General features: G+C 41.5%; 1 protein-coding gene across 5 annotated transcripts in view; it reads left to right on the forward strand.

The window, feature by feature from the left end:
• The first annotated feature begins 299 nt into the window (after window positions 1-299).
• Window positions 300-25,080, forward strand: part of PPARG (peroxisome proliferator activated receptor gamma) — a 136,452-nt gene continuing 111,671 nt past the window's right edge. For 2 of the 5 annotated variants that reach the window (XM_062200466.1, XM_062200462.1), the window contains exons 1-2: window positions 1,128-1,229; window positions 20,799-20,875. The gene's annotated coding sequence lies outside the window, so the exon portion shown is untranslated. Of the gene's footprint in view, window positions 383-1,127; window positions 1,230-5,994; window positions 6,044-20,670; window positions 20,716-20,798; window positions 20,876-25,080 lie in introns of those variants that run through there. The other 3 variants (XM_062200463.1, XM_062200465.1, XM_062200464.1) reach the window with 3 other exon arrangements.

The raw sequence follows: 25,080 nt of genomic DNA on the forward strand, positions 1-25,080 counted from the left end.
ACCCAGGTGACCTAAACGGGCTCCAGCTGATTTGGACGAACAGCCTGCCCCGGACGCCGGCATCTGCCCGGGCCTCCGGTCCCCTCCCCTGTCCAACGGGACCGTTTCTGGGCCGCCTCCCAGCGGCCGTTGTGAGGAGCGGACCGGACCGGGTGGCCGGCGCCGAGAGGGGCTCGAGTCCTGGCGCCGCCGCCTCGGACCCTCCGGCGCGCGGGCGGCAGCGCCCAGCCCCGGCCGCTCCCTCGCCCCCGCCCCGGGCCCGCCCGGCCGCGGGCAGGCGGGGCCCTCCGCGCCCGGGGCCGAGTCCGAGCTGCAGCCGCCGCCTGGGGCGCTCGGGTCAGCCACCGGGGACACCGGAGCGGGCGCCACGCCGCCGCCTCAGGTCAGAGTCGGGTGCCCGGCGGCGGCGCCCGGGGCCACGGAGCGCACGGAGCGCGCGGAGCCGGCGCGGCTGAGGCGGCTCTGGGCAGTGGGGTCGTGCGGGTCGCCGGGGGCCGGGACGGAGGGGCGAGGGCGGAAGGGACTGGGCTGACCAGGGGAGGACCGGAGCCGACGGGGTCGCCGGTGTCAGGGGGATGGGGGCTCGGGCTGAGGGTCGCGTCCCGCGGGGAGCAGAACTTGGGTGGAGGGCAGGGGCCGCGCGTGAGGACGGTCCCGCGCGAGCCCGGGGGCGCTGGCTCCTGGGACGGCCCGCGGCGGAGGTGACTTGGGGCCGGGAGTGCGGTACTCGGGAGGAGCCTGGCAGGGAGGTCGCGTCCGGTCCCCGGAACTCGGGCGGCGAGCGCCGCGCGGGGACCGTGGTGACAGCGCCGTGCCGGCCCGCCTGCGGTGCCAGCCGAGGGGCGCCGGCGTGGGCCGGCTGCTCGGGGCCCGCGGGCCGGAGCGTGCCGGTGCCCAGGTGCGGGGGAGGCAGAGCCCCGCGTGGCGGGCAGCGCGCGCGCCGGGCGCTCCATCCCCGTCCGCCCGTGCGCCCGAGGCGCCCGGAGGCGGCGCGCGCTGCCCGGAACGCCGTGGCCCCGGCGCGGGGGCGGCGGCCGGCGGGCGGGCGGGCGTGTAGCCGTGGTCCTTTATGCCCCGGTATGTGGGGAGGAGCCTAAGGTGAGGAGGCAGAAACTGGGAGTAACCGGGCCGCCGCTTTTATATAAGGTCAGCCGTAGGTGAGGAGAGGGCTCCGCCGGGGATCCGAAGGCTGCGCCGCTGGGCTCCTCCTGCCGCCTCCCCGCGCCGAGGTGAGTCCTCGCTCCGTGGCCCCTCGGTGGCGACCTGGGTGATGCGCCCCAGACCCGCAGGACCAGTGGCCCTTCAGTTAGCGTGGCGTGCTCGGGGTTGACCCTGGGAACCTCATTCCGTCAGATCTGGGGCTGATGGGTGCGGGGGGGAGGGTAGTGTCTTATTTTAGGAAAAATGCTAAGATTTCGACCAAGCTGGGCGCGTGTATCTTGAAGGATCTCAAGTTGTTCTTCCAAGACCAGGGTGGAGGATCATTTGCAAGCTAAGCCAGAGGACGTGATGGAGTTGGGTTCTATGATACCTGTGGCTCGAACTCTTGATTTTGAAGTGCATTATTTTTGTCGTCAATTTTTTTTTAAATCATTCCCAAACCCATTGGGCCAGGGGGTGGTTGAGAGCAGTGGATGCTCCTCTCTCGGGGAGGAGCTGGGCCGAGCCCGCCGCGTCTCAGGTGCACTGCGCGGCCTCCCACCTGCCACGGGAGGCAGGAGCAGCGCGTGGCGCCCCGTGGCGTGGGGCTGCCCCACGTCCACTGCGGCTGCCTGCCCAGCACATGCCTTGCCGGCCTTCTCAGAGGGGGACAGAAGCGCCCAGAGGTGCTGCCAGTGCGCGCTGGAGGTGGTCTTCCAAAGGAGTGGGCTTGAGGCTTTAAAGCAGTGTTGGATGTTTCCATTCAGATCTGCTCTGGAGTACAGTACAGTAATCAGTCATTTTATATTCGTGTTCATTTTAATATATTTAACTTATTCAGCTCAAAGGGAAGTATGTTACAAAATCGCCCATTTTTACTTTGCGTCTTTCTCCTTGAGTTAAATTATGTGGTATTCTGTATGTAACTTGCTGATACTTATGGCTTAAACAAAAAGCTCTTATAGTCAACTGGTGGCATCTCAGGCTATTGCCACTTGCCATAAGGGGAAAAAGAACATTGATGAGACTTTTTAAGTCAAAAATTTGCTCATAAAAAAGTTTGTTTCCAGCTCTTAGGATTAACTGCTGTAAAACCATGGCATCAATGAAGTATAACTTTTTGGAGAATTCCCAAAAATTTTTAGTTGAAACTAAAATATCCAACAACTAAAATGTAAATATTACCATCATGTTCATTATTGAACAAGAATATTTTTAAAATATTTTCGTGACTGCTATTTTTAATAATTAAACAATTTTCTTTGAAGGAACTAGTTTTCTTAATGTTCATCTCTCTATATGTTTCAAAATTACTTTTTTAAAAGACAATTCTAGAGTACACTTAAAAATCACTATTCAAAATCCCTGTGACATTTGCAACTTATAGGAGAAAAATGTGACTTTTAGTAATAGATTATTGATCATAGTTAATGGTTTTGAATCAATAAATTATATAAATATAAGCAAATAGTTATTTTCTGTCTTTTATAAAAAGCTCTCTGGAAACAAGATTGTTTGCGGCCAACTAATTACCGAGATAGTTATGTGCGTGGCATGAAAACATATACGAATATGAAAAATACACTTCATTTAGTTTTCAAATTGCAAAATAGTTGTTAATGACAGGAGACATTTATGCAATTGGAAAAATATGTTAAAAATCGTATTTTTAGAACGTTTTATAAATCTTGGCCCATATTTTCACTTGTTTCATAAAGCTGTATATATCCAAAGCACAGGACAGAAAATGTTGATCATTCTAATATGTGGGTGTCTTTCTTCTGAATTCATTGTTACTTGAACTTGGAAATACGTGTCATAAGGTGTGGCAAATATGCTGGACGAAGTTTTTGGCTTCATAGGATTCCACTAAGTAAATATTAGTTGTAGCAGACTTTTAAAAAGTCACTAATCAAGAAAGCCTGATTGAAGGTGCTAGTCTGTAAGTGGAAACACTCCCCCCCCCCCCACTGTCAGTCAATTTCTAACCAGGTTTTTAAATTTCTCCTGGTAGATTTCCCTGTTAGCTATTTAACCCTGAAACAGATGTAAAGGGAGGTGTTTTTAAACTGATCTAATTTGACACCACAGAAGAACAGTAATATCTGTCATTAACCATCTTGCATGCATAGATACACCCAGCTTATCATATGTGAATTAGCCATTTCATAGTGAATGAGATAAAAAAATTAAATTTAAAATTATGTGAAGTCTTCCTAGAGTTTCTTATTTGCTATTTGTACTTTCTCACAATATAGTGACTGATTTGGGGGAGTAATAATGGTAAATGTTTTTTAAGCTATTATTTAATAAAAATGTCATTTTAATTTTTATTTACTTAAGATGCTTAAGTAGGTACTTGGAAGGAAATCTACTCAGATACAGTAGGCTGTAGTTTGGGGAAAACATTTGTAGGTGTTAAGATAAACATCTATCACTGACACTTATGGGGGGTCTTCAAAAACTTCATGGAAAATGAAATTAAAAAATACATTTATTTTGGTGCAAAACAGTTGAAATTCGTGCATAGTTTTCTCATAACACGCATTTTCCGTGAATCTTCTGAAGATACTTCATATGCTTATTTAAAAAACAAGTTTATGTATTCTTAATGTTTCACTTCAATGGTAAATACACATACAGATTTTAATGCTGAGTATTTAATTCAGTGTAGGAATACTTAGTTTTTAACTGTTTCAGTTCTTACAGCAGGGACAAGTCATTTATCCCTTCTAACTCCGTATCCTCATCTGTGGAATGGAAAGTGTATTGCAGTTCTTACTCTTTGCTTTTGTGTGAGTGGAAGATCTGAAGACTTCCATCAGCGAACCTGTATATCTTAAATGATGTGGCCTTGACCCTGAAGTTAACTGGACTTTGTAAAGAGAACATTCATGGGTATCTGTGCCATAGCTAACTCTTAGAAATATTACCAGTTCATCCTTACTACTAACTTTGAAATTACTAAGAATGAAGATGATGCTTGTCACATGGTGATCGATTCATAAAACTTTTCTGAAACTGTTTCACCATTATTCAACTTGAAACCGTGTAATCCGTGGTAACTTCGGACAACAATCAGTCTAGTAGTGACTTTTATGCTGACCGTGAGGCGTGTGTAGGCATGCAGACCTCCTGGGGCGGGTGCTGCACGTCTAGTATGTCTAGAAGGTGCAGATTGTGCTTTTAGTTGATAAAATCCTGTTCCTGTGTTTTCCTGTGGGGCACCCTGTGAGTCCTTGATGTACATGATCCAGGAGTGAGCTTGTTGTCCAGCGAGGCCTGTGATCCTTCAATGAGAAGACAGTTCAGTAGCATAAACTGGAAGACTACACAATGACTTGTGCATGCTGTTGAAATTCGGTCTCTTTCAAACAAGCTGTAACCAAAAAATAGTCTTTGGGTGGCTTGATAAGATAATACACCTGCTAATCCCCCCATTTACTAGTAGGGATTAATTAGATAAGCATATAATTAACGATGCACCATCTAAATAACAGATTTTACATTCTCCTTATGAAGCATTAATGATATAATACTAGGGTACTGAAAAACATTCATGGAAAATGGAATTAAAGGATAAGTTTATCTGGGTGAAAAACATCTTAGACTTTACATGTAGTTTTTTCATAATATGCGTTTTAATGGACTTTTTGTAGCCCGTTCGTATGCATGGATTTCAAAACCGTTTGTACCAAAATACCTTTTTAATTTCATTTTCCACAAACTTGTTGAAGTAAGCTTGTGTTGTGAAGTCTGTCCCACGTCCCACGCAGGAATAAGTAAGGGGCTTGGGCTGAGTGTGTCATACAGGAGGCCTGTCTGAAGGGGCACTTTGGTGATCCGAAAGAGCTGCAGTGTGGTTGAAAAAGATGCCCGGTGCCAGGGTTGGGTGGTGGGGGAGGACTGCTCCTACCCTCTCTGGGCCAGAACCATTCTGCCCGCTGTTATGTGGAGCTATAGAGCCCGAGCAGGGCCCGCACCAGAATGTTGGGAGCGCAGAAGGCAGAGAACGACTCCAGCCGGTGCTGGAAGTGGAGTGTCCCCTGTCCTCCGGGCTTCCCTCGCTGCCGTGCCTTCAGCTCTGCCAGTGATCAGGCCGTTTCAACATGAACATCTTTTCCCTGCTGCACTTACCTATGTGCATAAAGGAAGGAAATCATCAATCCATGCCACTTGAATCCATTTAAGTAGAGATTTTGAACCTCACGTCAGGATCTAAACTAGATTGCATAATGTAGTTCAGTTTGAGACAATATCTATTTAGGAAACATTTTTTGTTCCACTTTATTTATTTTAGAAAAGAAATTCATTGCTAGTTTTAATTCACTTTTTTTTTTCTTTACTCTTAGTGAACTGAACTAGAATTATAATGTTTGGGTAAGACGTATTGCGACTGATTATCTGGCTTTGTGGGAAGAATTCAGATTAGCGTAAACCTGAGTGAGAAGTCCTGTACAGTGTGCCAGAGATAACGAGAGGGCAGACAGGAGGGAGGCAGAGAGGGGGAAATACCCCGGGTGGGAGTGAAGCAGATCTGTGTATGCTTAGCCCCGCGGTCAGCAGGTTGAGTGGTTACCATGCGCAGTCCTAAAATATGGGATTGGTTTCTAAGAATTCACTGTGGAGGACAGAATAGCTTTGAATTCTGAAGTTGCCACTTAGCCTTGCTGCTCTCTGGTGCTGTCAGTTATTTCAGGGCAGAATCTGGGACAGGGAATAGAAAGCATTGACTCTTTCATCCTATGTGTTGAAGCAATAAATTTTCCTTTATAGTGAGGGCAACAGGGAAACAGAGCTGTCGGACTGCCAACGCGGTGATGAAGTCCTGGAAAGAACTCCTTCACCTCCACCCCACCTCTCTGGCTGTCATTCCATCTCTAAAAATGCCTGTCATTCGAAGGTTTGGAGTTCATATGTAGAATGCCAATATTCCTGCCAGAGTTAATTCATTAGATTACTGTCAGAAATGTGAAAGGTTTTTTTATTATTATTATTATTATTTGTTTCCTTGTTACCTGAAAACAAGAAATAGAAAACGTTTGGAATTTGAAAGAGCCAGGCCCTGTGAAACCAAGTATGAAAATGGCCATTTGTAATAGCAGTGATAGGAGAGGATATATTCACCCAGCATGCCTTTTTTTTTTCTTAAGAAAAAGCCAGATCTTTCTGAAACCATTTTTGACCGCAGAGAAAACAAGTAATTAATCTGAAACGTCAATTTATCCAGGAAATATTATAGAAATTAGAGTTTTGAGTTGGGTCAATCAAATATCTGAGCAGTACTTCTTCACTATGTGTTTATTTTTCTGTGTTGTTAAGATACTTTGTCAGGTCTGTTCATGAGTGAGCTCTTCCAGATGTTTATAGTAGCTTCCCAATAGATTGAAATAAGAGGCATTTTTCAATCATAGCAGAAAAAAACTGAGCCGAAGAAGTATAAACAATGCTTAACTCTTTGGCAAAGCCACAAATCATAAAAATTTCATGCATGCTTTCTTTTTTCTTTTATTTTTCCTGAAAATACTTATGGTAAGTCAATACATCTCCATTAGGAGCACAGACCTAGTAGTCATTTTGTTAGGTCTCTGAGTCAGCTTATTAGCAGTATTTAACAGTTACCTATGGGCCACCCTCTTGCCCCACAGCTAAACACACTGCTCACTTGTCATCTTGCTAAAATCTATGCACTAAAACAGAGGCTCAAAGTCTTACCTTACTAAGTGTTGTACTTCTCTGTCAGTTGATGAATTACCTGTGTCAACAAGTTTTTGATTGCATACGGAAAAGTACTCATATAAATGTTTGTTCCTGTTTTATATGGTAGATAAAGTTTATAAAAGAGAGCAAACATATGAATAATATAAACACAAATGAAGTAGAAACTTCAAAAAATTATTTGCATGTGTCAGTATAACCCAGAAGAGTGAAGAAAATATCCAGGCATTTGGCAATGTAGGGTTACTACATGTTTTCCTAAAGCGTTTGGAAGTCATTAGAAACATCCTGATTTTATTTAAAGGCAATATAATACATTTTAAAGCTCTGCTTTCGACAAGGTTCAAATTTGTTGGCGTTTAATACTAGAGCAGTTTATTGTCTGCAAAAATATAGAATAGTGGTGTCTTGGAGGGAAGCACTGACTTTTACATTTGCCAGCTTATAGCACAATGCTTAGTAGGCCTTCAATAAATGCTTTTTAGAATAGGCTAAGGCAGTAGTTCTCCAAGTGTGGTCCTGGGACCAGCGGCATCAGCATTACCTGAAAACTTGGTTTTGAAATGCAAAATACTGGGCCCCACCCAACCCAGCTGAATCAGAAATTCTGGGGATGGAGCCCATCCATCTGGTTTTAGGGATTCTAATATAGAATAATGCTTGAAAACTTGTTTTGAAATGCAAAATATTGGGCCACACCCAACCCAACTGAATCGGAAATTCTAGGGGTAGAGCCCATCCAACTGGTTTTAGGGATTCTAATATAGAATAATGCTTAGTAATTGCTGGTCCAAGGTGATTCCTGCATCCCTCCTGATGTCTGCAGTCCCTGGGTCAAGGTGCTCGGTAATGTGTTTGGTTTTAGTAGGCCTTACTCTTTCGCTGCAGTTAAGCTCTGTATTTCTCCCCAGTCACAGAATCTCTTGGAACCATCCTGTGAAGTCACTACCACTGGCTTATCTTGTGGTACCCCTGGAGTCTCAGTATCACTAGTAAGCTTGCATCAAGAGAGCGTCACCGATCTACTTCTTAGACCCAGCTCGTTGGCTCTTTCTAGTGTGGAATTTTTGCTAGGAATCCTGTGTCTCTTGGAGAAGTCGAAGACTAGATTTTATGAGATTACTGAGGGGTCCTAGAGCTCTGGTTCGTGTTAAACAGATTTACAGTTTAGCGATTGCTCAACCTCAAATCCAGACTGATAACAGTAGAAAATACACTTTTCCTACTGATTGTTCATGATAGTTGTGTGGTTAATTCTGAAATTCCTTGATACAGAGATTAAAGAAACTTGTACTCTTACCTATCTCTGATGTCTCTAATTCAGCATTCAGGCTGTTGAGAAAGCAGTTAGGCAGTGTGTTGTGCACTCTGAGGCTGTACTGCTTCTAGGACTTTGATCAAAGACATGCAGAGCCTTAGACATAAAGCCTTTTGCTGGGTAGCATGAGTAGAATGGAACTTAAAAATATAAGCTTGGTTGGATGTATGCTGTAGAACTGCATTTGCAACATTTACTTTTCATGTTTTATTTTGTACTTGATTCATAAAAAGTGTAGAAACAACATGTGTAACCCAGGGGCTTCTAAAATATAGGCCTACGTTTAAAAAATGAAACTTTGATAAATGCATTGTTATAAGAACCCCGTATTTAGAAGTACCTTAAATCTTCTCCAGCATGAGAATGGTTAAGTAAATTATGGTGCAATCATAAGATGATCAGTGTCACCATCAGGGACAATTTAGAAAACAATTCTCTTCACAATCAATTATCTGTCATTTAGGTTCAGCGTTTAAATTGACAGAAAATATTTTATTGACCACTTATGAATAAATTCTGAACAACCATAATTTGGAGAGGGGATAATGTCAAAGAAAATAAATCTTGATGGAGTTTATATGAAGTTTAATAGAATTCTTCCATGTGAGAGATCCTTAAAAATTTATGAGAAATGCATGTCATGATGAAAACTATGCATGGGTTTCAGAATATTTTTGCATCTAAGTAAATTCCATTTTTCTAATGAATTTTTTGAGGTATCTTCACATATACAGTGCCATGTAATAGTGAATATAACTCAATGTACATGTAACCAGAACTTCAGGATTTGTGAATTTCACTTGTTTATTCGAGTCTGCCAGCTCTGAAAACATTTATTAATGATCACTGCCTTTTAGCACTGGATATCCTTACACAGGAAGCAGAATTTGTTTGCCTGAAGACAGGACCTTATAAATGGTGACATCGGAGCCTTTTATTAGTCTAGAGAGACTATACCGTGCTGGGTGAATGGACTGGCATCTAGTACTGGGTAGGCAAATAATCACAGCTCAGTAAAAATGGAGACAATCACTGAGTGACTGCACAGAGCGTCTTGGCGTGGTGTGTCCTCAGGCCATTCATACAACAATCTTTGATGCTCACAAAACACAGTGCGTATACATAGTTAATTTTTTTTTCATTGTAAACTTCAAATGTCAGGTTGATTTCCCTTGTCATATGACATGCCTATAAAAAATATCCTGGCTACCAGCTTTTGAATTCAGAAAATGTAAACTAATTTTAATCTTAGCCTACATAAAATGTAATTAGAATGCAAAAGTAGTCTGAAATATATTTATATATTCCATAGTCTGCATTACCCATTATTTTTGCTGTCATATCTAAAATTTTTATGTACAACATTCTGCGTACCAAACAAAATTGTTAATTCCTGGAGGATAGGACTGTGTGTTCTAGTTCTCATTCTTCTTAGCTCACGTGCATTGCATACCTTCCCTCATTCCCAGCTGACAACATGGGGGACAGGTGCATGATAAGTACTTTACAAATACAAGCATACTTCAAAAAGTTTGTGAAAAATGAAATTAAAAGGTAAATTTGTTTTGATACAGGATGACTTTGAAATCTGTATAACATTTGAGGGGTCTTTAAGGAGTTCATGAAAAATATGTATTATGAAAAAAAACTAAGCTTGAATTTCAAATTTATTTTTTGCACCAGAAGAAACTTTTAATTCAGTTTTCTCATAAACTTCCCAAGGTAGCCTTGTACTTTTCACTTTGATGTTACTTTCAGGAAAAATGTGTGCTTTTTATTTAGCATCACTTACATATGATTCTCAGTATGACTCTACATTCTCAGGGAATTTCCTAAATTGCTCTTTAAAATGTAAATATCTATTTTATGTAACATTTTATGACACATAATCATATGAAATTAATGCCAGAAGAAATTTTCATTTTATTATTCTGAAGCAGGCAAAATGGGATATGAAAGGGAAAACAGTGTTAATTATAGACCTCAGCATTCTCTGTTGGATCTTAGTTGTTCTGGACAGAAGAACAGGTTTTTTTGATGGCCTAAGGGCCACAGCAGTTTTCTGCATTTTTGTTTGAGGGTTTCAGTGGCAACAGTAACAATTCTGTTTAGTAGTACAGCTGGAGAAAAGTTTATAATGTTATACCATATAAAAAGTATTCACATTTAGTACTGATACATAAAGTAAAATTGTTTCTTCTTAAACTTTCTGTTAAGCATTAGATAAAACACTCAATTTTTGGCCTATTCATTCATTAAATTGTATAAAATAATTGCTCAGCGATTTTGTATATGAATCCCAAGTGGTATCATAATTATTTAACAGTTAATCTCCTTTTGCAAGGTAGATGACATGTTGATGAGCAACTTCAAAGTAGATGGATGGGCATTTCTTTCCTATGGTCTTGTGACATCCCTGGACACCCACTCTGCTAGGTAGGCCTTCATCTGTGGGTGTAGAGCACAGGTGGGAGTCTGTTAGCTGAAGATCAGTACAGGGAACTTCCACCCTCTCCACCTTGGGCAACCTGCCATTTTCCACACCTGTTCAGCTAGTAGGGTGAAGAAGTGTCCTAGCAGACACTTCAGAGAGAAGACAGAAGGAAGAATAAAGAGAAGCAGGTTTGAGGCTCTCTCTTGCTTGTTATCCAGACTTTGGTTTTCTTAATTTATTACCCCTTCATGTGCTGGCCGACACTGATTTGTGCCTACATTCAAGCATCTTCAAGTGCCTTCTAGCTCAAAGGTGGGCTCCGAAGTCCCCAAAGCTAGGAGCTTATAATCGAGATGAGTCTAAAAGAGGTGGTGTAGAAATAGTGAGCCAACGGTTCACAGGGCTGTGTGATCGGGACTGAAAGAAGTAAGGCAGGAAGTGAGTGCTGCAGAAATTCAGAGAGGGAGAAGGTGAGCTGTGCCGTGGAGGGCGTGGCAGGGAAACCCTGGTGGAGAAGGTGGGAGTTGAGCTAGACTTCACAAGCTCAGGGGTTGACCGGATAGCCTTAAGAAAAACACTGGAAGATGTGCAGAAAAGGAGACACATCTGTATGAAGTATCCAGAGGAGGGGAATCCGTAGGGGTAGGAAGCAGATCAGTGGTCACCAGGGACTGGTGCCGAAGGGAAGGGCCGTGACTGCTTAACGGGCACAGGATTTCCTTTGGAGATGATGAAGGTGTTTTGGAGCTACATGGAGATGATGCAGGGCTGTAAGAATGTACTAAATACCATGAGAGTGTACACGCTAAAACAGTTGATTTTGTGTTCTGTAAATTTTGCCTCAAAAAAACAAAACAAAAAAAACTTCTGGCTTGAGATACTCAAAGAGGAGGGGAAAAGAGACTCTGCAGGCTACAAACCAACAAACCAGGACTAGAAACTAAGCCCCGAGTTGGGAGAGAGTCTGCAGAGGTTAACACTTGAAGCAGAGAGTTCAGTTGTGGTGGGAGAAATATGGTTGGGAATGTCGATTTCAGCTCGGATGAGAAGGGGTCTGGAATGCAGGTGAAGGGGTGTGGGGTTTATCTCTTAGAGCATGGGCAGTTTCCAGGTCTCGAGAAGAGGGGTGAGGTGATTTAAGATTAGCTTGGCAGTCCTGTGCAGGGAGAGTGCTCAGGAAGCCAGTGCACAATCTGAACATAAAATGAGTAGGGCCTGTAGGGGTGAAGAGAGGAGTGCACCAGAGTGTGCTCTGAGGACGGAGTGATACCTAAAATGTGCTCTGGCACGCGCTAAGTACGGATTAACAAAAATTTAAAAACTTAGAGGCAGGCACTTGGCCTAGTGACGAAGCCACCAGTTAGGATACCATGTCGGAGTACCTGGGTCTAATGAGTGGCTCCAGCTCCTGTCTCCTGCTAATACAGACCTGGACAGGCAGTGAGGATGGTTAGAGTAATTGTGCTCCTTCCACCCATGTAAGAGATGTAGTTCAAGTTCCCAGCTCCCAACTTGGGTCTGACCCAGCTGCGACAGTTGGGGATACTTGGGAGAGTGGCCCAGAGGGGTGGCCTTTCTCTTTCTCTCAAATTAGGAAGGCAAACAAAAAACCTTGTAAATTGGCATGACATGCAGGTGTATGATTTTGCATTTTATGAACGTATTCAGGACAGATAGAGAAGAAAAATTCCTTCATTCCGGAGTTAGGGGCCATACCGTGAGGAATAAGCTGAGAGGGTCTGGTGACAGAGTCCAGGAGGGCGGTCATCGCTCCTTTGGTCCCCTCACTGCCATCCGTCGTGCCCGACGCTGACTATAGCACAGGCAGGACAGACTAGTCCCTTCCCCTGTATCACATAGACAGTCCTTTGTCCAAGAATTGCTAGAAATTAAAGGGAAGCAGAGTTCAGCGGGGCTTAAGGGAAGGATTCTAGTAACAGGGAAAGTGAGTGCTGTGTCATCCCATAGATTGATGCAGAGCTCACACAATTTCGTCAGGAAGTCTTGCTTTGGTTGGAGAAATTAAGTAGGTGGTTTTTAAAGCCAACTCCAAGGTGTGGCGATTCCCTATTCTGTAACTTTAACCTCGTAGATCATATTTCTTTCATAATTGACTGCATTAGAACACACACACACACACACACATATATACGCACAATCTGACTGCTTTTATCAGTACTTGTAGTTATGTTTACTTAGATTTGCATGTAAATTGGATTTTAAATGTATCTTATTATTCCATAGCTCTTCTGTTTTTAAAGAAAGTACTAATCCCTCATGCCCTGTCAGCCATTCCTTTACTTCCAACTTTAAAATCTGTAGTAAGTTCCTCTTTCACATGATGTTTTTCGCAAGCAATGCAAATTTCTGCAAAAGTGAGTTACATAATAGCAGCGAAGCTGCTGACCTTTAAATCACTGGGTTTTGTTCTGTGATGTAATGTCATGGTTGAATAAGCCCTGGCACGACTGCCCTTTTGGGGATGTCATTGGGATGCCATTTTGATGTGGGTGAAAGTTTAAGTAGCTATTATGTTCAGTTTATTTGACATAGGTACCTCACTGTCAGCGTTATCATAAATTAATTGCGCTTGGCTTTGGATGACTTAGACTCCTGTAAGAATAATATCCTAACTGCGCTGGGGAAGAGTCTGAATTAAAAAAAACTTTGAAATACAAGAAATCTATGTTCTCTATCTTAATAAAAATGAAAAATAAACACAAATAATAAAAAAGATGAATAAAAAACAAAAGAAAAGAAACTTACTTGAGAGGAAGAGAGCCAGAGCCGGAGGGGGGTTAGAGAGAGAGAACAAGCGAGCTACCGTCTGCTCACTCACTCCCCAGGTGCTCACAGTGGACAAGGAGCTTTTCAGAGCTGGAACTCAATCCAGGTATCCTAGATGATTGGCAGGAACCCAGCATCTGAGCCAGCACCATTGCTTCTGAGGTCTGCATTTATAGGAAGCTGGAGTCAGAGCTGGGAACTGAACCCAGGTACTCTGGAAAGTCGCAGACATGCCAATCAGAGTCTTAATGGCTGGGTGAGCACCTATGCTTAGAATGTTTCAGCTCAAATAAGGAATAGTTTTGTGTGGATTATTTTGGTGCTTATGTAAGGTGGAGAAAAATGTTAGCTAGAGAAGAAAAATTTCATATCAAGTGTAGTAGAACATTTTGTCAAAAATAGCACATTTTTGTTGCATATTAAACAATTTATGCTTTCTTTTAAAATATGTAAGAAGGTTTGACATATGTTTAGAAGAGTTCCTATTACATAATATGTGCCCAGTAAATATTTACTGAATATTGCTCAGTAGATGCAGGGGCTGCTGGACAAAGCGTTTCAAACAGAGAATGGTATGAACTGGGCCACAGGAGTAGGGGAATGTGAGCTCAGAGCAAAGACAAAGACCGTTTCCTTTAAGAAGCATGTATATATGATTATCAGTATGAAACTTTTTTGCTAAATAATGTTGGTGACCTCTTAATTTCTTAATACTTCAAATACCAATGATGACTATTCTGGTGCAATATGGGGGTGGGGGTAGTGGTAGGGGAGCAGCATTGTGACATAGGGGTAAAGCCGCTACCTGCAACGTTGGCATCCCATATGGACCGCAGTTTGAGTCCTGGCTGCTCCACTTCCAATCCAGTCCCTGCTAATGGCCTGGGAAAGCAGTGGAGGATGGCTCAAGTGCCTGGGCCCCTGCACCCATGTGGGAGACAAGGAAGACGCTCTTGGCTTCAGCCTGGTCCAGCCCAGCCATTGTGGCAGATGGAAGATCTCTCTCCCCCTCTCTCTCCCTCTCTCTCCCTCTCCCTCTGTCTCTCTCCCTCTGTCTCTCTTCCTCCCCCTCCCACCGCCCCTCCCGATGTAATTCTGTCTTTCAAATAAATAAATAAATCTTAAAAAAAAAAAAAGTAAAAGTGGGGCTGGAACGTGTGAAGATCGTTACCTCTGACTGGTCAGGATCTCTGAGCCACTCCTCTCCTTGTATCTTCTTCCCTTTTTCCCTCTTTCATCGCAATCCCCTCCAATCTGGCTCTGGCTCTGGTTCTTCATCCCCCACCCCCACCCCCATTTCTTCATTCCCTGTGCTTTCTGTATGCTTTCCTTTCCTTCTCTATCTCTCTCTGGTTCTCTCCCTCTGATGACCCTTCCTTTTCTTCTCTGCTTCCCAGTTCCTAATGTCTTTCCTAGGTTATGTCTGTAACCATAATATAGAAGTGAGTGTATTTTTATCCAGTAAAATCATCAAATGGAGAGCTTCTTTTTTTTTTTTTCTTAAAAAAAAAAAAAAAAGACTTACCTATTTATTTGAATGTCAGAGTTACAGAGAGGCAGAGGTAGAGAGAGAAAGGTCTTCCATCTACTGGTTCACTCCTGCAATGGCCAGACCTGCGCCAATCTGAAGCCAGGAGCCAGGAGCTTCCTCCAGGTCTCCCACGCAAGTGCAGGGGCCCAAGGACTTGGGCCATCTTGTACTGCTTTCCCAGGCCATAGCAGAGAGCTGGATCAGAAGTGGAGAAGCCGGGACTTGAACCGGCGCCAAATGGAGATTTTCTATTCTGAATTTAACATAAACAGAAAGTTTATGCTGATCTTTCTGAGAGAATAAAATTGGATATAATTTATCAATGTGTTTGATTTTTGAAAAAGTGTTAAATCACTGATCCTCAGACTGACGAAAGGGAACGATAGACCTGGACTCCTAAATCCTCGTAAAGCCTCTAAGCTGGTTGAGATAATGCCTAATCATCTTTGACAATGTTAGTTTCTGTCCCTTTTCCCATACAACAGATAATCTAAAGCATCTATTTTTTATTACATCTTCATATGTGCAGTTACACAAGAGCTGGAGTATTTGTCTTGTTCATTCTCTATCCCCGTTGTCTAGAACACTGCTAACACATAGCAGATGACCAACAAATAATGGTTGAGTTCATATTTCAAATCCAGTTTCATTTCCCAATTCTAAGTCGGTCTCATAACTTTTTGGAGTAATATCACTTATAAGGATAACTTAGTTTATAATCGATTTATAAATGGGAGCAAGTTATTTCATGTTTAAAGAATGCTTGCTTTTCATTCACTGCACAGTTTAAATTCTTAGCCAATATGTCATTAACCATCCCTCTAAAGTGCTGTCTCTTAATTAACTCAAGCACCAAAAATGTCATTTCACTATTGAGTATCATAATTAACATTTTTAGCACTTATTCTGTGTCAGCCTCCATTTTAAGCACATGGCATCCATTATTTCATTTCCTTCCAATAACCATGTAAGGTATTCATTGTTAAGTCAAATGAAGAAAAGAAACAGAGAGGCAAAATAACCTGACAGGTAATACAAGTAGGGTTTGAATGCAGGCAGTCTGAACCCAGCCACCTTGTCTCACTCCAGAGAATGAGATGTCGGTGACTACCACTGCTATCACTCTCCATTTGGTGCTTAAAACTTCACAAGTGTAGCCGTATTCAGGTGCAACACGGGTTATGTTTAAACTTTCAGTTCTAGTTTTTTGCAAACCAGTTTCTCTGTCTTCTAAGTTGTAAGCAATGTTGAGGGTGTAATACCTCTTCTTGTTGCTTTTGACAAGGCAAATGAGATCACCAAGTCTTGTAAGTTATGCTCAGTAGCTCCATTGTCACTTAAAACCAACCACTGTTAGGAAATTCTGTTTTTCTCTCTTTTAAATTCCTCTTAACCCAAATAAAGTCATTTCATTTTTCTATGTCAGGATATTCACTTGAACAGTGAATTTTGTATGGCTGTTGTAAAAGTCCAGGGAAGAACATCATTGGCCTATCTTGAGTCTGGCTTCCAATGGACTCGGGCAGCTATGGTGGAGGGGTTGGGGTGAGCAGGTATCCCTTGGCATGCACAGTTTGGTTCAAGGAGCTTCCACAGAAGGTCTGCTCAGGGCCCCGACATGAAGTGCATAGTATTCGCTTAGAACCAACTAAATATCTTCAGTCACTTCTGAGTTATTTAAACACCAAATACAGTGTCATCTCTCTGCAAATAGTTCTTATGCTGTATTAGGGAATAGCGACAAGAAAAAGACTGTATATTTGCAATATGGACGCAGTTCTTTTTTGAAAAGTTTTGATCTGCAGTTGAATCTGCAGAAGCAGAACCCATGGTTACAGAGAGCTGATCGTATGGAGTTTGGTGTGATAGAAATTAGTCACTTGGGAGTGCTCATATGGTTCCATCTTCACACAGCACAGCAGAGAGAATTTCAATGTGATAGTACAGTACCCCCTTCCTGGCTCTTAAAAAGTTGATCTTACAAGATGAGTTCCTAGATTTTTGTGATAAAGTTTTAGAAATGGGGAAAAGTGAACTGGTTATGAAAAGTTGGAGAAAAAAAAAGTTGTTACATGAAAGTGCTGCAAGGAGAGGAGAAGGAAGAGATGTGGGGTTTGCTGAGCTGAAAAAAACAGCTTAGGAGAAGGAGACGTGGGAGACTGTGGTATATGAAAAAAATGGACAGAAAAAGGGTTACCTGTGAATAAGAATTAAATCTCTTAATGTATTTTTGAAAGACACCAGTAAAGACTGGAATTCCTTTTAATCTTGTGGGGAATGAGGAGTGGTGCAAATGTATGAGCACGTTGCATCATTCGGCTTTAATTCTGAGAGGGAGAAGATGGGTCGTTAGTTCAGGTGGCAGTGAGTTGGAGGTTCCTGGAGAACGTTAGCTAGTGGTGTTCAAAGGGAAGTTGGGGAAACAGATTTAGAACTCTCTAAAGAAGAGTTAGAGATAAGATTTGGGAGCTATAAGCAGGTGGATGAGTTTATGGGAAGAGTGTTGAGGGGAAGAGAACGCTGAGAACGAACTTTTAGAACGTGTACAATAGAAAATCTCAGAAAGAAGAGGTACCAGGAAACAGGACTGAAATAGTAGTCATGTGGTAGAATGAGACCGAGGAGACTCCGGTCCCGGAGCAGCTGAGCGAGGAGACAGTTGGAATAGTAGAGAACAGACGAGTGCCGAGTGCTGCCGAGGCAGAGCACTGGTGGCCAGAGCCAGCTCAGACCAGCTTGTGCAAGTCGGTTGTTAAATTTTTGTGATTTTTTTTTTTTTTTTTTTTAGTGAGCCAGTTGTCATGCATAGCCATTATTAAAAAGTGAATCATATGCACTTACAATTAAGCAGGTTGGATTAAAAACAAAAGTAAATACACAAACTTCCTTTGTAATGATTTAATGTTGTTGGGGTTATTCATCTCCATTGTATCTATGTGGTGGAAATACTGCATAGTGTTTGGGAGCTCCTGCAGGGCCTCTTCCTGCCTGCTCAGTGACATCACTTTGGTAGCTTGAAAGCAGTCCTGGTAGGAGTATTTTCACCACAGAAACTGGCAAATCAGAGTGTTCTGCCTTGCAAGGTGAGCCACGTGTATCAGCACAGCATTGGGAAAATAAAACAAATAACTTGGTGACTTACGCCTGGGTTTCAGTAGAGGGGTGGGTAAGAACTGCAGGGAAGTGGTTTGAGGAGTACAATAATGGAAAGTGAAGCGCAGGAGTTCAAATAAATTTGAGAATGATTGAGGTAAACAGTTAAAACTGGTTGTTATGATTATTGATGGCGTTTTTTCCTGTAGTTGCAGTGGCTTACCAAGTATTTACAATGCTAATGTAATTTATTAATCTCCCAAAATGAATAGCATATGCCAGCTTATTTTATGGTGGAAAATTTTCTGTCGAAAAATCTTATGGAGCTAGGTAGCTGTGGGGCACACTTTGGGAAATGCCGCTGTAGTATTTATTTCACAGTTAAGATGATAGTGGTTGAAAGTTTGAGATAAATATACTGAAGTTTCTTCATTTTTAAAAGAAATATAGTCAAGAGTGAAATATTGAATTTTATTGAGTGCTTTTTTGCCTTTTTGAGATAGTCATATGATTTCTTTTTAAAATTTGACCTACTGTTGTGACATGTTGTTTGAATAGATTTCTGATGCATATGTTAAATCTCTTTTCTCTTTCTAAGACAAATCTTGCTTGATGATGGTGGTTTATTCCTTTAGTATACTGTTAGATTCATTAATTAACATTTTATTTGTAATTTAACTCAATATAAGTGAGTAGGACTGATACTTTCTGTTCTTTGTCAGGTCTTAATATTATGCTACTTTTGAAAAATTAACTTGGGCACTGTATTTTGTTTCTGCTCAGAAACAGTAAATATTGCAGAAAAATTCTCCCTTCCTTAAACTTTGAAAAGATTCACCTATAAAATTATGTAGACCCAGAACTTTGGCTGAGAAGTAATTCTTTGCTAAGTTTTCGGTTATTTCCATTGTTAATTGTTTTTCCATTTCTTAAGTCAATTTTTATCGCTTATTCCACTTCAGACAAATTACTGTGAAGAAATCGCCCTTGGCCTGCATTATTTCTGCTTAGATTCCATTTAAAAATAGTTGAGTGGGTGACTACAAACACCCCCTGTCTGATGGGTCCTGTTGAAGTGTGAGTGCCTGCTCAGTACACAGCTCAGTTCTCTGGCTCATAAGGACGGTTCGGGAAATTTATCATCTAATGAATATGAATCAGTCTCATTTAATTGACCAGATCCAGAACTGTACTCCTGGATACATTCTGCCCCCGGGATGGGTCGTGGCTCGGCCTTGCCTGTAGCTTGTGTGGAGATCAGCCTTCAGGAGGCAGTGCAGTTCTGAATGGATACAGAAACTGATCTCAGAGTGGGAGAAGGTTTTAGAAAAGGCATGGAGTTCTGTCTGCCTCTGAAAGTTGTAGGAGCCAGGCTCTTTTCTGTTTGAGCTGAGTTAGGAATAGGTTTTCAGGAACCCGCTTTCTCCCCCTCTACTTCATAATCAATTCCTATGTATTTCAAAGGGAGATTGGAGCCGTTATCAAGAAAGCTGGCGTGGTCTAATTTTCACCTAGACTCAACATTCTTTAACTTTTCACATAATTTTTCTTTATTAATATTCATTTTCACATATTTGAGCCATTTTTATTACTGCCTTACATGTCAAAGAAAAAAAGTTAACATAGTAATCTGTTTCTTGTGTTAAAAACGTTCCAAATGATGAGCTGTTTTAGTGGGACTGCTCCTTTCATTTTCCATTGACAGCCTGGAGAATGCTCACGTAAATTGCTGTGATAGTCAGCAGTTCCCGCCAGAAAAACACAAAACATACAGGTGCAAAGCACTGAAAGATTAGCTCTTGCTGTAGAAGAACCTGTCCCATTCTGAAAACAAAAAAAGTGGCAAAGTGGCTTTATTACTGACACTGAGTCTACCTTAAGAGGTTTTCAATTCCCAGGCCAAAGTGCTGAACAATACCAGGGCAACAAACAAGCAGAATCCCTTGGCCGTCATTTGTATCCTTTCACACTAGAAATAACAAAAGGGAAAACTGTTTATCGTCAAGATCTACTTTTATGCTGTGCACCAAGTAGCAGAGTAGTTTTTGTAAATTCCAAATCGAAAGGCATAGCAGTATTAAAAAAATTGGGTTTTGTGTGGGTTAGACTTGCAGAATGCTGGGTCTTGGTGTTGAGTCCCCAGGCCCTGATAAGGCTACTGGAATACTTTGCTGGGGTCCCCACTGCCTTCACAAGAGACAGAGATGTGAATCCTTTACCGTCTGCTCTTGGAACTTCCCCTCTAAAATCTCCCCATGGGTGTGCCACATCTGCCATGCCTAAAAGGTTGTGGCTCATGGACCAGGCTTAATAACCATCTGCCGCCTAGAATGAATTTATATTTCAGGAACTATATTGTATGACTTCTGTAGAGCATCTGCCTTTCCAGGTTATTAATCCTTTTAAGATCTAGTTTTTCTTAAGTCTGCATAATAATGTATGTATCAGCATTAATTTGGCATAAAAGATGGATGAGATAAAGAACCTTGGACTCACATTAGTCACTGAACTGGGAAAATAAGCGAATCTAATTCATGTCTCATAACAATAATTTTAAGATTTTGCATCCCTGTGAGATTTATGATGAGTCACTGGGTGGCCCGTTGGTTACTTCTAGAGAACAAAAAGTGTTGCAGACTCAGGAGAGCCAAACGTTCAGAATGGAACCCAACGAAGGAAAACATTTACTTGTGTGTATGTATTTTGGCAACCTGGATTATCTAAGGATTTTAAATATGCGTGTATGTTGAACATTTTATTTCTTTTGAATTGTTCAGGTCTGAAAGAAGCCAGCACTAAACCACAGATATACAACAGGAAGGCCATTTTCTCAAGCAACAGTTATCCATTAAAGGTAGGTGAAAATGAAAATTTATTATATTAAATGTGTATGTTAAACTGTCCTTGTTAAAGAACATGCAAATTTTCCATAGTACTTTATTGTAAAATTTCTTAGCTTTGACTTCTGACTATTGTGGTACTTTCTGCTATATAATATATGAGTCAGTTGGCATACACTGTAACATATTTGTCTAAGATAAAACAAAGATGGGAAAATGACTTAGAAGTTGAAAAATAACTCAAACTCTTTACTGTAAATCTCTAAAAAGTCTTTTACAGCCCTAACAATTAAAAGTGTATTATTTCAATTTTACTTATTTGAGAGGCAGAATGCACCCATCTGCCAGTTCATTCCCCAAATGCCCAGTCCCATCTGAAGCCAAGGAGTAGGGAACTCAGTCCAGATCTCCCCTGTGGGTGGCAGGAACCCAACTGCTTGAGCCGCTACCACTGCCTCCCAAGGTCTACACTGGCAGGGAGCTGGAGTCAGTAGCTGGAAGCAAGTCATGAGCCCAGGTACGCAGTGTTGCATGTGGATGTCCCAACCAGTGTCTTAACTGCCAGGCCAAACATCTACCCCAGCAGTACATTATTTTGATATTTATAATTAATTGATATAAAAATTAATATATTTTGCCCAATTCCATGTGGGCCATGTAGCCATAATTTCTGGTAGCAAAGGAAAAAGTAGCTTTACACATACCAGATACACTCCTTTCTAGGAGCAAGAATTGCTGTGTCAGTACTCACATGCTACTTTGGAACTTCTTGCTCCCTGGAACCGACCAGGTTGGGGTGTGATGTTGTGGGCTCCAGGCAGAGTTCTGAGAAGCCATCATTCAGGCCTGATCCCACGGTTCTAACACAGTTCCTAGTCCCCGGGTGTGTTTGAGGAGAGAAGGGAAACATAAGGTACTTTAAGGTTTTGTGTTGTGTTAGGACTGAAGATTTCAGAATATTGTGAGAGTCAAGCGTGGCTCATTGTTCCTAATATCTGCAGATAAATGGAGTTCACAGCATAGAAGAAGAATTGTCAAATAGATACAGAAATTAACATCATTGTATATCATTAAATATAGAAGGGTGTGTGTGTGTGTGTGTGTGTGTGTAGGGTTAGGATACGTAGATTTCTTAATTGTGTCTGTAGAGGGATCCTAGAAGTGACTCCCCGGTAGCAAACCATATTATGGCTTCCCACTGCCAGGGGTTGATTGCAGGCTAGGGTGAAGGAAATACAAGATGGGTGCAGAGGATGTTGTAGCACCAGAAAGTAAGGATGTGCCCAAAAGGGGTGCATCATTGTGGCACAGCAAGTTAAGCTACCATGTGGGATGCCTGCATATTGGAGTTAGCAGTTCTAATCTAGCTTCCTGTGAATGCGTGAATGGCCCAGGTGCTTGGGTTCTGGCCTCTCCTTGAGAAGCTTGCATGGAGTTCCTGACTCTTGCCTTTGGCCTGGTCTAGGCCTGGGTGTTGGCATTTGGGGAGAGAACCAGAAGATGGAAGATCTCTCTATGTCTCTCTGTCTGTCTGCCTTTCAAATAAATAAGTACATCTTAAAAAAAAATGTCAGTATCTGAAAGTGCTCCCAATTAATAATTTGAGCAATCAAATAATTATAGTTTTGGATTATAACCTGTGAAATAAAATATATATACAAGAGTCCAGACTAATAAAAATAAATAAATGAGAGTAGAACTCTCCTTTACAAAACAATGTAAATGGAGTGAGGGCAATAGAAGTATTGTTGGAGCGCCAATTGCTGCAAGCAGGATCCACTGATGAACACCAAAAACAGTGGGTGAAAGTCTACAGACAGGAGATTTGCAAACTCTGCAAGTGTGTCCTTTTAAAAATTTATCAATTACAAGGGGAAACACTAACATTGTACAGGAGAATCTTGGCAGATACCACCTCAATCAAGTGATCAAAGCTAGTATCAGTGGTAACAAGTCATATTAAGTTCATAAGAGGGGCATTCAAAAAGTTTGTAGAAATTCGTATTATGGAAAAACTGTGTAGATTTTGAAACTTTTGTTGTACACAGGTAAGCTGCACAAAGCTCTACCTCTTCAGGAACGGGTCTGGGTTTTTAGCTGGTGGCAGTCAGGGTCTGATTGAATGTCTGAACCAGAACTGTGAAAGTATTTTTATCTTACTGATAATGTCTCGGTCGGCCAGTCTCCATTAGCCAGGGCAAGATTTGAGCAAGAACTTAGAATTAGTAGTCTTATGCTTGCGTGAGGAAGTGAAAAAAGAAGACCATATTGTTTTAGGCAAAATGTCCAGTAATTCATTGAACACACGTAGTGTTAAGGGAACATTGTTTCCTAAAGAAAGTGACATCAGTAAGTTTGCTTAGAAAATCAGTTTCACTTTAGAAAAGCCTAAAGCCTTGTAAAATCTATAGACCAAACTCTTAAAACACAAAATGAAGGGTAGGTAAGTACATGGGCATCTGACAATGAGTGGTCTAAATTCAAATGTTTAGGCCAAAAAAATGAAATTCTGAATGTTTGGAATTCAACCCTGAATTTCTTTTGCTGGCCACTCTCTTGTAAGTTCAAGCAACTCAGTAAACTGTACTAGTTCATTTTTTGGGGTCAAACAAGAAATAACAGAAGAGGTACCTAGAGCAGTCAAATTCATAGAGATAGAAAGTAAAATGATGGTTCCCAAAGCAGAAGAAGAGTGGGACGTTGCTGTTTAAAGGCTGTGTAGTTTCAACTGCACAAAATAAGAACATTCTGGAGATTGGTTACACAACATTGTGAAGGTACTTACCGCCACTGAACTATGCACTGAAAAAATGATTAAAATGCTGAAATTTGTTATGTGTATTTTACTGTGTTAAGCAAGTGCAAGAATGAAACTGTAGTAGTCTTGAGCAGTTGACGTTTGTGCTTTTTTGCCAGGACGCCTAGCTATGAAGAGACCCTGTGCTTAGGGACATTTGTCTTTTGGAACGTTCCCCCACCCCTAAATTTGGAAATGATTCCCTGAACATCATTTACCGACAGTTTAAATGGCCCCTATACTATAAGTTGTGGATTTAAAAAAAAAAAAAAGGCAAAAAACTCAAAACAAAAGCCTGGTACACAGGAAGAAGCAGAGCTAGAGTGCTGGGAGAGTTGCTTGTTGGGGTTAATTTATAACTAAGACAAATGAATCTATAAAAAGAAGAAAAGCCCATAAGAAATATGTTAACTGATGGTAAGGGAGAAATTAGATAAAAGAGATTTGAACTTGTTTGGTCCCAATGATTTTATGGCTGAGGAATTCAATTATAGGTGCACTGGGTGGAGCAAATCACAATTCTGTAAATCACTAATAGGACAACGATCTTTATCGTTTTCTGTATGTGCTCACATGCAAAGTTCACTCCTGCACTCTGCAAATACACCTTGTCCTAGCTGTCCTGCTCTGAGTGGATCTGGGGCCTCCGGAGCACAACACAGCTCATGTTTACATTAACCTTTGAAAGCGGGTAGGTGGTACCTTCAGAAATAAGCTTAGCAACCAGGACTAATTACTTTGGAATTTTGAATTTGGGTTTGTTTCATTTTTACAATAATTTCTTTGAAAACATGTTCATTATTGAAAAGCTGCAGATAATATTTTTTAAAATATGGAGCATACATGATCACTCAAAATCTGTTTTTACTTTGGAAGTTTCCTTAGTTGTTAACATCCATATACTTTTTAATTACCAGAAGTTACAATACACTCTACTGCTGTGGCTGTTAGATCATCTAAATGTCTAATTCCTTCTACCTGGCTTTCAGATTTCTCAGAATGGCAACATAATAGTCTATCTTAGTGCTGTCCCGTAATTTACTAAACCAGCTTTTAGGTAGTTTCTAGGTTTTTATTATTATTATACAATTACTGTTTATTCTTAGACCATTACAGTATATTGAAAATATTTAGGTACCTATTTACTTTCTTCAGATAAATTGCTTGGAAAGGAGTTTGTATGTTAGTTTTTGAGCAATTACATCACTCTTACATTATTAGTTTTTATGACACTTTGGATTACTCTGAGGATATATAACTGCCGAATGAACACAGCATATGAAACTTTGGTGTATTTTGGAAATATGTTTAAATGGCTTCTGTTCATTTTAATGAGTTGTTATTTATGACTGTGTATGTGTGATAGTAGAGGGAGAGTGAAGACCTTCAGTAGTTGTTCAGGGACCAGAATAACAGGGGTAG

Source organism: Lepus europaeus, chromosome 9, assembly GCF_033115175.1.
Source record: "Lepus europaeus isolate LE1 chromosome 9, mLepTim1.pri, whole genome shotgun sequence".
NCBI lineage: Eukaryota > Metazoa > Chordata > Mammalia > Lagomorpha > Leporidae > Lepus > Lepus europaeus.